The following is a 9,238-nucleotide window of genomic DNA, read 5'->3' as shown; positions in this document are numbered from 1 at the left end:
AAATGGTGTTTGCTATTCGATTTGATTCGCACTGGAATTTTACTCTTCAAACTATTCGAACTTCCCAAAAACAAATACAGTCAACGTCCGATTGAGAGTGACCCCTTCAGATTTTTAATATGCTCCACCTCATTACACTCTCGTATTGCGGCAAAGCTGCCTTTCAAGCTCCGTTACGGTCGAACTTTGCCAAGAGAGTCAACGTCCGATTGGAAGTGGTCCCTAGATTTTCGAAATGCTTCACCTCATCACACGCCGGTATTGCGGCAAAGCTGCCTTTCAAGCTCCGTTACGGTCGAACTTTGCCATTCAGACGGTCAACGTCCAGTTGGAAGTGGTCCCGAGATTTTCAGTATGCTTCACCTCATCACACCGCCGTATTGCGGCAAAGCTGCCTCCGCTACGGTCGGAAATGTATTAACTAAAGAAAACGTTGGTTCCAACATGGAGATGAAAGATGTGGAAGAGTTGGGGGCTCAATTAATGTTGTTTTGGGCCTGAAATTTGGGCAGGAAGTCCGAAAAATCGGACGCCGAAGCTTTTTAGCATCCAAAATTTCAGATGTTCTTATATATCGACGTCTACAAGGCACATTTGGAACTCCGGACATGAAGGGAGCACACCCTTGTCCGCCACATCACTTGGGCTTCCACAGAAGTTGAAAGAGGAGGAGAGGCTGAGGGAATGGCATCTTTGCCTATCACGTGTAAAGTGTTGTCAGAAACACTTTGGTTGCACCATATCATGTACATAAATAGAATTCGGCCTCTACATTGCCTCATTCTTGATAAGACAACTATGAAACACCACCTCGCCAGTGCTTCATCAACCTAGCGAAAAGAAACACTTTCATGTTGCTATCTCATAAGAATATGCTTAGGAATCCTCTCTAACTTTTTTTTTCTGCAATTTCACTTCGAAGTATTCGAAAAATATTTTAGAAATATTCGAGAAATATTAGAAAAATATTCGATTCGATTCGCACTCACACTTCAATATTCGAATTCGCTTCGCACCCAAAATTTTGCTATTCGCACAGCTCTAGTTACCGTTTATACAAATCTTTTCTGTGCTTCGATGAAAGCTCATGATGTCGTTAAAATCCAAGACTAGCCAATGCATGTACACCGCAGTGGCTTTGATTTAAACTTGGAAAAAGAGCTGCAGTAAAGGTAGCAAAACGCAACAAACTGAAAGTTATGTTTTGAAGTGCACTCTACAATCTTTTTTGTGACATTAGGCCCTTAAGGGTGACGATTATAGGCTTCATTAATTAATTGCTTTTACTCCATTAATAAGAGCACTAAAAATACTGAAAGCTTCTCCACAATGTTGCTGAGAATTCATCCATTTAGACAGATTATTTCAAGATGCTGTGGACTTTATATAGAAAAAGCTGAAGGTTGGAGCTTAGGCATTTGCAGATCTTTACATTGGAGGGCAGCACCTGTAACACACCCGAAAATAAGCTCACTCGCACGAACGGGATGATTTATTTCCAGTGAAGCATGCATTTAATCTTTAATATGTTACTGCCGTTAATTTCTGTTATATACAAGAGAAGTGCAGCCAATGAAGCACTTTCCTAAACTGCTGTGTAACACAGTTAAGCTCTGGGTCAAACACTTTCACAAAAAGCAGCCAATATGTACGTTGGCAACAAAGCCTCACCCTTTACAACGCTTAGGATGGTTCGTTGAAGGTCAAATGCCATCAGCCTAAGGGTGATTATTTTCGTCTAGGTTTCCAACACCAGACAGAAGTTTATGAAAACTTGGGCATGGTCGAAGAAAAGCCACGAGTGCTGGAGGAGGTGATACCTTTACCGAATCCACGAAAACTTGAAACCATTGTGACCTCGGCCTCCAAACCAGCCGACAGTTTCACAGACTCTGGTAAAACTGAGCCAAAAGCCCGCAGCGATGCACGACCAAAGGTTACATTTGAAGAGGGCTGCAGTAAAGAGAATGAGCCAGACACAGAGGCCAATGGCAAGAAGAAGTTCAAGCGTCGTGGCACTCCCATGGAACCTGAGCTACAAGTGCAGAACTCTGGGAGAGTTGTGACCGAAATCCCACAGTGCAAACAACAGTGAGAGTACTTTTATTCGGTTGTTCTCACGTGGTTTTATCTAAGTGCCTTTTATTCCACTGCTTTTATTTATGTGAAATTGCGAGATGTACATACAGTTGCACCGGCTGTGAGGAGTTGTCAAGAAAAAGTGTTATTATCATGCCATCTATTTTGTCTCATACTGCAGTTCAGAAAAAAAAAAAGAATTAAACTGCAACCTGTATAGCATTATGACACCTACACTTAACGCATTGTGAGGAGCTTTAATGTGCTCCCGGGAACAGTTTTTATACCTTTCAAATAAATTTTTACTATTTTAAGTAACGCAGATGTTGGTCGCCTATGAAGTGCCTCCGGAGATTTTAAACTGGAATTTTGAATAAAATATTTTTAGTCAGTGTTTCTGTTTCATTCTTTTACCTCACAATGTTTCTGTTGTTGCTGCTTTCCAAAACCCAAAGGCACAAATGTATTGTTATTTATGGAGGTAGGGTGGCAGCTGCTTGAAAAAAATCTGGCTTCTGCATGATATGCCGGTACAAGTATGACAGTATCCTGTGTGAGGCAGATAGCCTGGATGTAGATCGTATAGCCAGTGGATAGTGGATTAAAAACGGAAAGATAAGTGCCATGGTGACTCCAGAGCTAATCTAGAGCAGGCAGGAAAGACTGTTAAGTGTGCATAGAACTTGGGCTTGTTATGATCAAACGTGTGTTCATGTACATTCACTGACGTTCAGTATGGCTCAACCCATTGAAGTTACCTTAAAGAAGTATTCAATAAATGATCACCATCATTGGTTGGCATGTCATGTGACTCTAAGCGTTGCTCTTGATGCTGTTCAACTGTTATACACGATCATCGCCATATATAACTAGTACAGATGTCTACTACAGCATATGCAGAAATTTGTGTGCCATATTGTCCCAAGAGGCACAACTTGCTCCAGCAACACTCAGTGATATTTTGATAGTTTGCACCGAAGGTTTATTCTTTCTTTTGAAAATTGAAACATAATTGCGTAAGTCATCTCATTCACTCCCTCACAACTGCACCATCATTTTGCATAAGTAAATAAGGCAAGTATGGGCATAAATGCCAGCGAAATATGCAATATTTCCGGCTGCTCCCATGCATTGTGGGAACCAATACAAAAAGCGTTCTGTGAGGAGCTGGCTATGACACACAAAGTTCAAGCCCCAAGTGTTGCGATGCGTGTTAGGGTCTCTCTCTAAAGTAGTTATATGCATGATGATGGTGGCTTACCAGTCACGTCAACTACACTGTGTAGCATGAAGGGTAGCTTATCGTCCGACGCAAGTTCGGCATCCGTGTTCGAGTGCCAATGTAATTTTTGCCGAGGAGTGGTGCACGCTATGGCACGTTGGCGTGCATATCACAAACCGAATTTGTTGGTGCATTGCTGCGCGTCATAGTAGTACATATGTTTTTTATTACATTGTTATCGAACCTGATAGCCAACACTGCATGAATGTGGCCAACGTTAGCCAGCACTAGACAAAATTAACCAACAGTTCAACATCATCAGCCAGTCCTAGCCATCACTCACTGACAGCTAATGTTGGCCAGTGCTAGCGAAAAGTAGTAGGCTGTAATCAACATTCAGACACTACATTTAGCGAACACTGACAGGCAACATTCTGAGCTAAGCAGCAGTACAGCAACGTTATCAAGTGCTAGCCAAAGCTAGCTGCCAGTTATTCGCCACTAGCCAACAGTCGGCCACCAATAGCCAACATTAGCTAGTGCTTGTGTATTGCAAGCCAACACTGGGTGACAGTTGGCCAACCATTGCTGGTTTTATGCAAGTAAATACGGTGCCTGTTACGGTACGCATGTCATGTTGTGTCACTTAAAGGGGCCCTGCAACACTCTGTCAGCATGGTCAGAAAACGCTGCCGACCGGCAGTCGAGGCTCCTGAGAGCACGCGAGCCAAACATTACAGCGCAGCAAGCGGCCTAGAATTTACAAATATTTCTGTCAGCTAGAAATAGCTCCCTCTCCTACATTACTGCACCATATACTCAAAGTCCACAGCCGTTGGCTAATTTGAGCGTCGTGAGCTGCATAGCTACCATGACCGCTGCGAGATGCCGCCACGTGAAAGAAAGTGCTCAAATGTCATGACGCGTGCTGGCGAAGGGACGCATCTTCTTGCCCCCTTGGCATCCCCCTCCCTGCGTAGCTTTCAGTGGGCTCGCTGGTACGAAAGGAGAGAGAAAGCGCTTAAAGCGTGCGACAAATCCCTGTAACCACGCTCGTACTTGACGGATTCTAAAAAAAGTTTGTGGCAGTCGATTCGTGAGGCATTAAGCTCTTTTAATGAAGCCATTAGACGATTACTTAGAAAAAAGCGTTGCGGGGCCCCTTTAAGTCATGCAAATTGAGATAGCTGGAATCACATCTTGTCATTTATACGTCATGTCATGCCATACGTGAAATGTATGTCATTTAATTCATGACACGCCGCCGCGGTGGTACAGTGGTTACGGTGCTCGTCTGCTGACCCGAAAGACAGTGTTCACTCTCGGCCGCGGCGGTCGCATTTCGATCGAGGCCAAATGCTAGAGGCCAGTGGCGTAAATCCAGTTAAATCACAAGGGGGGACACACATCTTGCCATGGCGGCAATTTTGTTGTTATCTTCATTTATATAAAAATTAAAATCGTGCTTTGAAATAATATTTAAAAAACTAGCATAGCTTCCCAGCTCATGTAATTGCATTGTTCTTTTGAGTCTTCTCTGAAAGCGGTCAAAAAGCAGTTGCGATTTCAATAGTGTCACACAGCTGAAGGGTATTGAACACAGGCCTACAACACTACAAAATAAACAGGCATTAACAAAAAAAGTTATTGCACTATACTTAACTCTCAAGCAACCCAAATATATGGCGTTTGAAAGATACATCGCAAGGGGGACAATGCAAGGGGTGCCCGTGCCCCCCCCCCTCTTCAGCCTGAACACAAGGGGTGTCAGGACCCCCCCCCCCCCCCCCCGTGATTTACGCCAGTGCTAGAGGCCCATGTACTGTGTGATGTCAGTGCATGTTTAACCCCTTTCCTGAAGCACTTTCCCAAGTAATCATCCAGGGGGGTGGGCTAATCATCTGAAGGGGGGCGCCATTCTACCATATGCCTTTACTCAGTCGGTCCTTTCAGGCAATTTTTAATACGCAGGGCTATGCCTACGCATGTTTTTTTTTGTTTTTTTTATAATGATGGCGACCGAGGACTCGTGATGACGAATTCAAAAAACAATTTACTTCCTACCTTTACCGCCGAAAAGGCGGGGCCTACGGCAGGCCGTTGTGAGAAGCACGCCATTATTTGATTTTCATATCCATGGTGGAGCATGTTCTCTTTGTTCGGACTCGACAACAAGCAAGTAGGGGGGGGGGGGAGCGCGGTGAGACCCCCCCCCCTCCCTGATGGAGAACCCTGCGCACGCCTATGATCGAACGACCTCACTATCGGACTTTATTGCCTCACGAATAGATTGCCACAAAAATTTCTCGAATCCGTTAAGAACTAGCGAAGTTACAGGGACTTGTGGCAGGCTTTAAGCGCTTTCTCTCATCTGTAGTCCCGACGAGCGTGCTGGAAGCTGCACAGGGAGGGATGGCACGGGGGAAAGAAGTTACGTCAACACGTGCCATGGACGTGAGCGTGCGTGATGATACGCGCGATCGCTCTCTCCTGTGGTGACTCCCGTGGGCGCTATTGTGGCTACTATGTAATGTGTGGGGATCGAGAGCGTCCTCCTACCTGGCGCCTCGTTCCCCAGCTGCCGCGCGCGTGCCGGCCGCGTAGCCCGGGCGCACTTAGGCACCGGCAATCGGCAAGATGGCGGCCAGGGCGCCTCTTTGTCTGGGCGAGCCAAGCGTCGGCTCCGTCCCGCGCTGGCATGTCCGGGCACGCTACGCTGGCGCGCTGCGCGGGCCTACGTCACAACGTAGCGCCATTCCCCATTGGGCCGCTGGTGACATCCTCCTCTCCTACGAGCTAAGATGCGCCCGACGATTCGCTCGTGGCGGCAGATGCTCCCAGGCTAGCACGAGAGGTTGACGCGCTGCTCTAGCAGGCGGCTTCTCGTTCGCGTGCAGGGTTGCCGTTGGTGGCTACTTTGCGCCAAATTGGCTACTTTACGACCCAGTCTGGCGACAAAAAATTTCAGGTTGGCGCCATGGCTACTTCATGGCTACTTTGAACCTCTATTTTAACGCATTCAGTAGCCATTTTTCTCATTATCTGCTGATAAAATACCAAGCAAGCCTGACGACTACCCTTTTGTTTCCAAGCTTTTCTGACGCGTCAGCCAGTGTAAGCGCGTGTCTATAGTCCCGCCATGAGTCTGGTGCTCATCGAGGCACCGGAACGCAACGCGCGGTGCGTCTGCCGAGACGGAATGATGAAGTTCTTGTTCGCCCAGTCAGTGTCTCACACCCACTATGGGGGATAGGCCATGAATTCGGTGGTTTTATGAATTTAAATAAAAATTAAGAAATTGGAAATATAACTTACAAATAAATTAAAGATGAAATTTAAGTACGCCTTTTGGCTAAGATCAAACTGACGAAGTTGCGCGCATGTTGGCAAACGCGTGCCTAGCACGCTGTTCACGCTGCCCGCCATCGATGCTGACGCTACGAGCCAGTTTTGTAGTGCTGATGCACGGCGCGTGTTTTTGGGCGAACTTGACAGACACAGAGATCCGCTACAAAATGAAGCTGGACCGGTCACCTTCAAGCGGATATCGCTACTTGAAGCTGGTCGTGCTTGAAGTCGCAGACTTCAAGCACAACCTTCTTCTACCATTAGTATTCTGACTGGTTGGCTGGAATGTTTCAATCTTACTGTCTCTCTGGCAATTACTATATCTATTCTATCTAAAATGTATACAGGTGCACGGAACTTATAATATGTTCATTTATTTGCAACTTGCTTACAGCTTGAAGACCAAGCATGAAGGAGAAAATAACTGTGCTCGTATGCTATTTTATTGCTGACACAAAATGGTATTATATATTGTTCAATGATAAAACCTCTTTTCATAATACCGCTTTTCTGCCATTTGGCTACAAGTTTGGCGATAAGATTAAAAAACCTGGCTACTTTGGCTACTTTTAGCTTGAATTCTGGCTCCTTTTCAAACCTACCCAACGGCAACCCTGTTCGCGTGCTCGACTGCTGCCCTTTGTGTGATAGTCGTAGCGCCGCTGGCAAGCGTACTCGATCGGTCTTGCGGAGTTCCCTTTACGGCCTGCAAGCCCGTGACTGTCGTACTGTGTTGCATCTTGGGTTAATAAACCCGTTGTTGTTGTTACCCTGCCTCGTGCGTGGTTCTGCGCCGTGCCGGAGAATCGACGAACCCGGCCGTAGCGTCTTTGTTCGCTGCGGCAGTGGAGAACGTCGCGTCCCTACACGGTCGCGCTCGTAGGTAAGCCTAGTGCAAACCTATCTCCACAAATGTTAGAAGACTATGGAGAGAGAGAGAGAATGAAACATTTGTTTGGCCTTTCAAATTAGAAGATCGGCGAGTGGGATTCTTAGTCCAGAATTCCATTGTCCTCGCCCGTTTCACACGGGGCTCTTGGGTCTCCAGATCTGAGCTGTGGGCCGCCCACTATTCTTTGTCGGGTTGTGTCCTGTGTTGCCTCGACGGATAGTGTTGACATTCCCATACCATGTGGTACAGCGTGGCTGTTTGATTGTCGTAGAGCCTGCACTTTGGTGCGTATGTGTCGGGATCTATCTTAGTATGTATGGGTTGGGGCTCACTCTCTTCGGAGCTGCCGGCGACTGCTGTTTGACGTCAAACAACAGATAGCGTTCTATTCCATAGCTGATATAAATTAAGAGCTGCGTTTGGATCAGATGCGCTTCTTGCCACGGGGTGCCGGCGCCACGCTTCATAGCAACTGAAACGAAGTCACAGTTTTGAGGCAAGGGAGAAGCATTGAATGCGATAGCAACTAATTGGAATGCTACAAGTAAGGGTAGCAGCTAACTCCTTTAGCACCCGACCTGGTGTAACTGAAAGCGCTGGTGTAAGGAAACGCTGCTGCTGCAGTGAGCGAAGTGGTGACCCTCTTTCACCGCAAACTGATCGGCGAGAACTCAGCACGTGCAAAGGTATGCTGCGATATGTTGATCCCTGTCAATATAGGGCGCGCGGCGACCTCTCAAAGTATGCAGTTACTAGCCGAAGCCACGCAGGACCCGCTGCGGGACCTACCTATGGGTCTCTCGCACGACGGAAGACTGCCGGCGCGTTTCCAGCTCTACGCTTGAGCAGCGATCGTCGGCTGCCCTCGTGCACCTTTTCACTTCGAACATGAATAAGCATATAACGCGCTGCGCGGGGCGGTTTTATCGTCCTTGGACTTTATACGGAACCTGACGGCAACGGCATAAATGCGCCTGGAGGGTCTACATAACTGATATCGCAATAAAACCGAACATATTACACGGTACGTACGACGTTTCCTAGACGAGCTGCTCGTCACCTTTTCTATCGTTTTTACTGTCTTGAATAAAGAGTGAAAACAAGGTTTCGCATCACTTCTGTGACTTAGGACGTCTGCATCACGTTTGAAAGTGTGCAAGGGATGAGTTTGGCTACTTTTGGGAACTTTCCCTGCATGGGAACTGACAAAACGAGCATACTGAAATGCACTGTATTACAGTGAAAACGACTGCGCTGCCTTGTAGGCAAGAAGATTTTAGTATGTAGAGCTTCGCATTTACGATCCTAATATTCAGCCTCTTCAAGTGAAATAAATGTGCGCATTGTTTAAATGACTGCCAAAGCGAGCAAACAGCCTAATCGGACCGCAGAAATCAATTGGACATGCGCACGCAGTGCTTGCCAAAGTTTGCTGCTGATGTCCGATTACGCTGTTTGATAATGGCAGATCAAATTATTGTCAACCTGTTAATTTTAAAAAAAAGAAAGCAAAATGAAGTGTTCATACTACTGGAATTGAGTTCTTGATCGCGTATATCTGTTACGCGGCGGTTATTCAGTCCTATCGTTTGTCGTATTACTTCGTAAAGAATCGTAATTCCGCATAGAACAAAGCCATGGCGACCCATACAACCATGGAGGTAGTTCAGCTGCACTAGCGTACCGAGAAATCTTTG

The sequence above is a fragment of the Rhipicephalus sanguineus genome, chromosome 5, assembly GCF_013339695.2.
Source record: "Rhipicephalus sanguineus isolate Rsan-2018 chromosome 5, BIME_Rsan_1.4, whole genome shotgun sequence".
Classification (NCBI taxonomy): Eukaryota; Metazoa; Arthropoda; class Arachnida; order Ixodida; family Ixodidae; genus Rhipicephalus; species Rhipicephalus sanguineus.
This window is presented reverse-complemented; position numbering follows the sequence as displayed.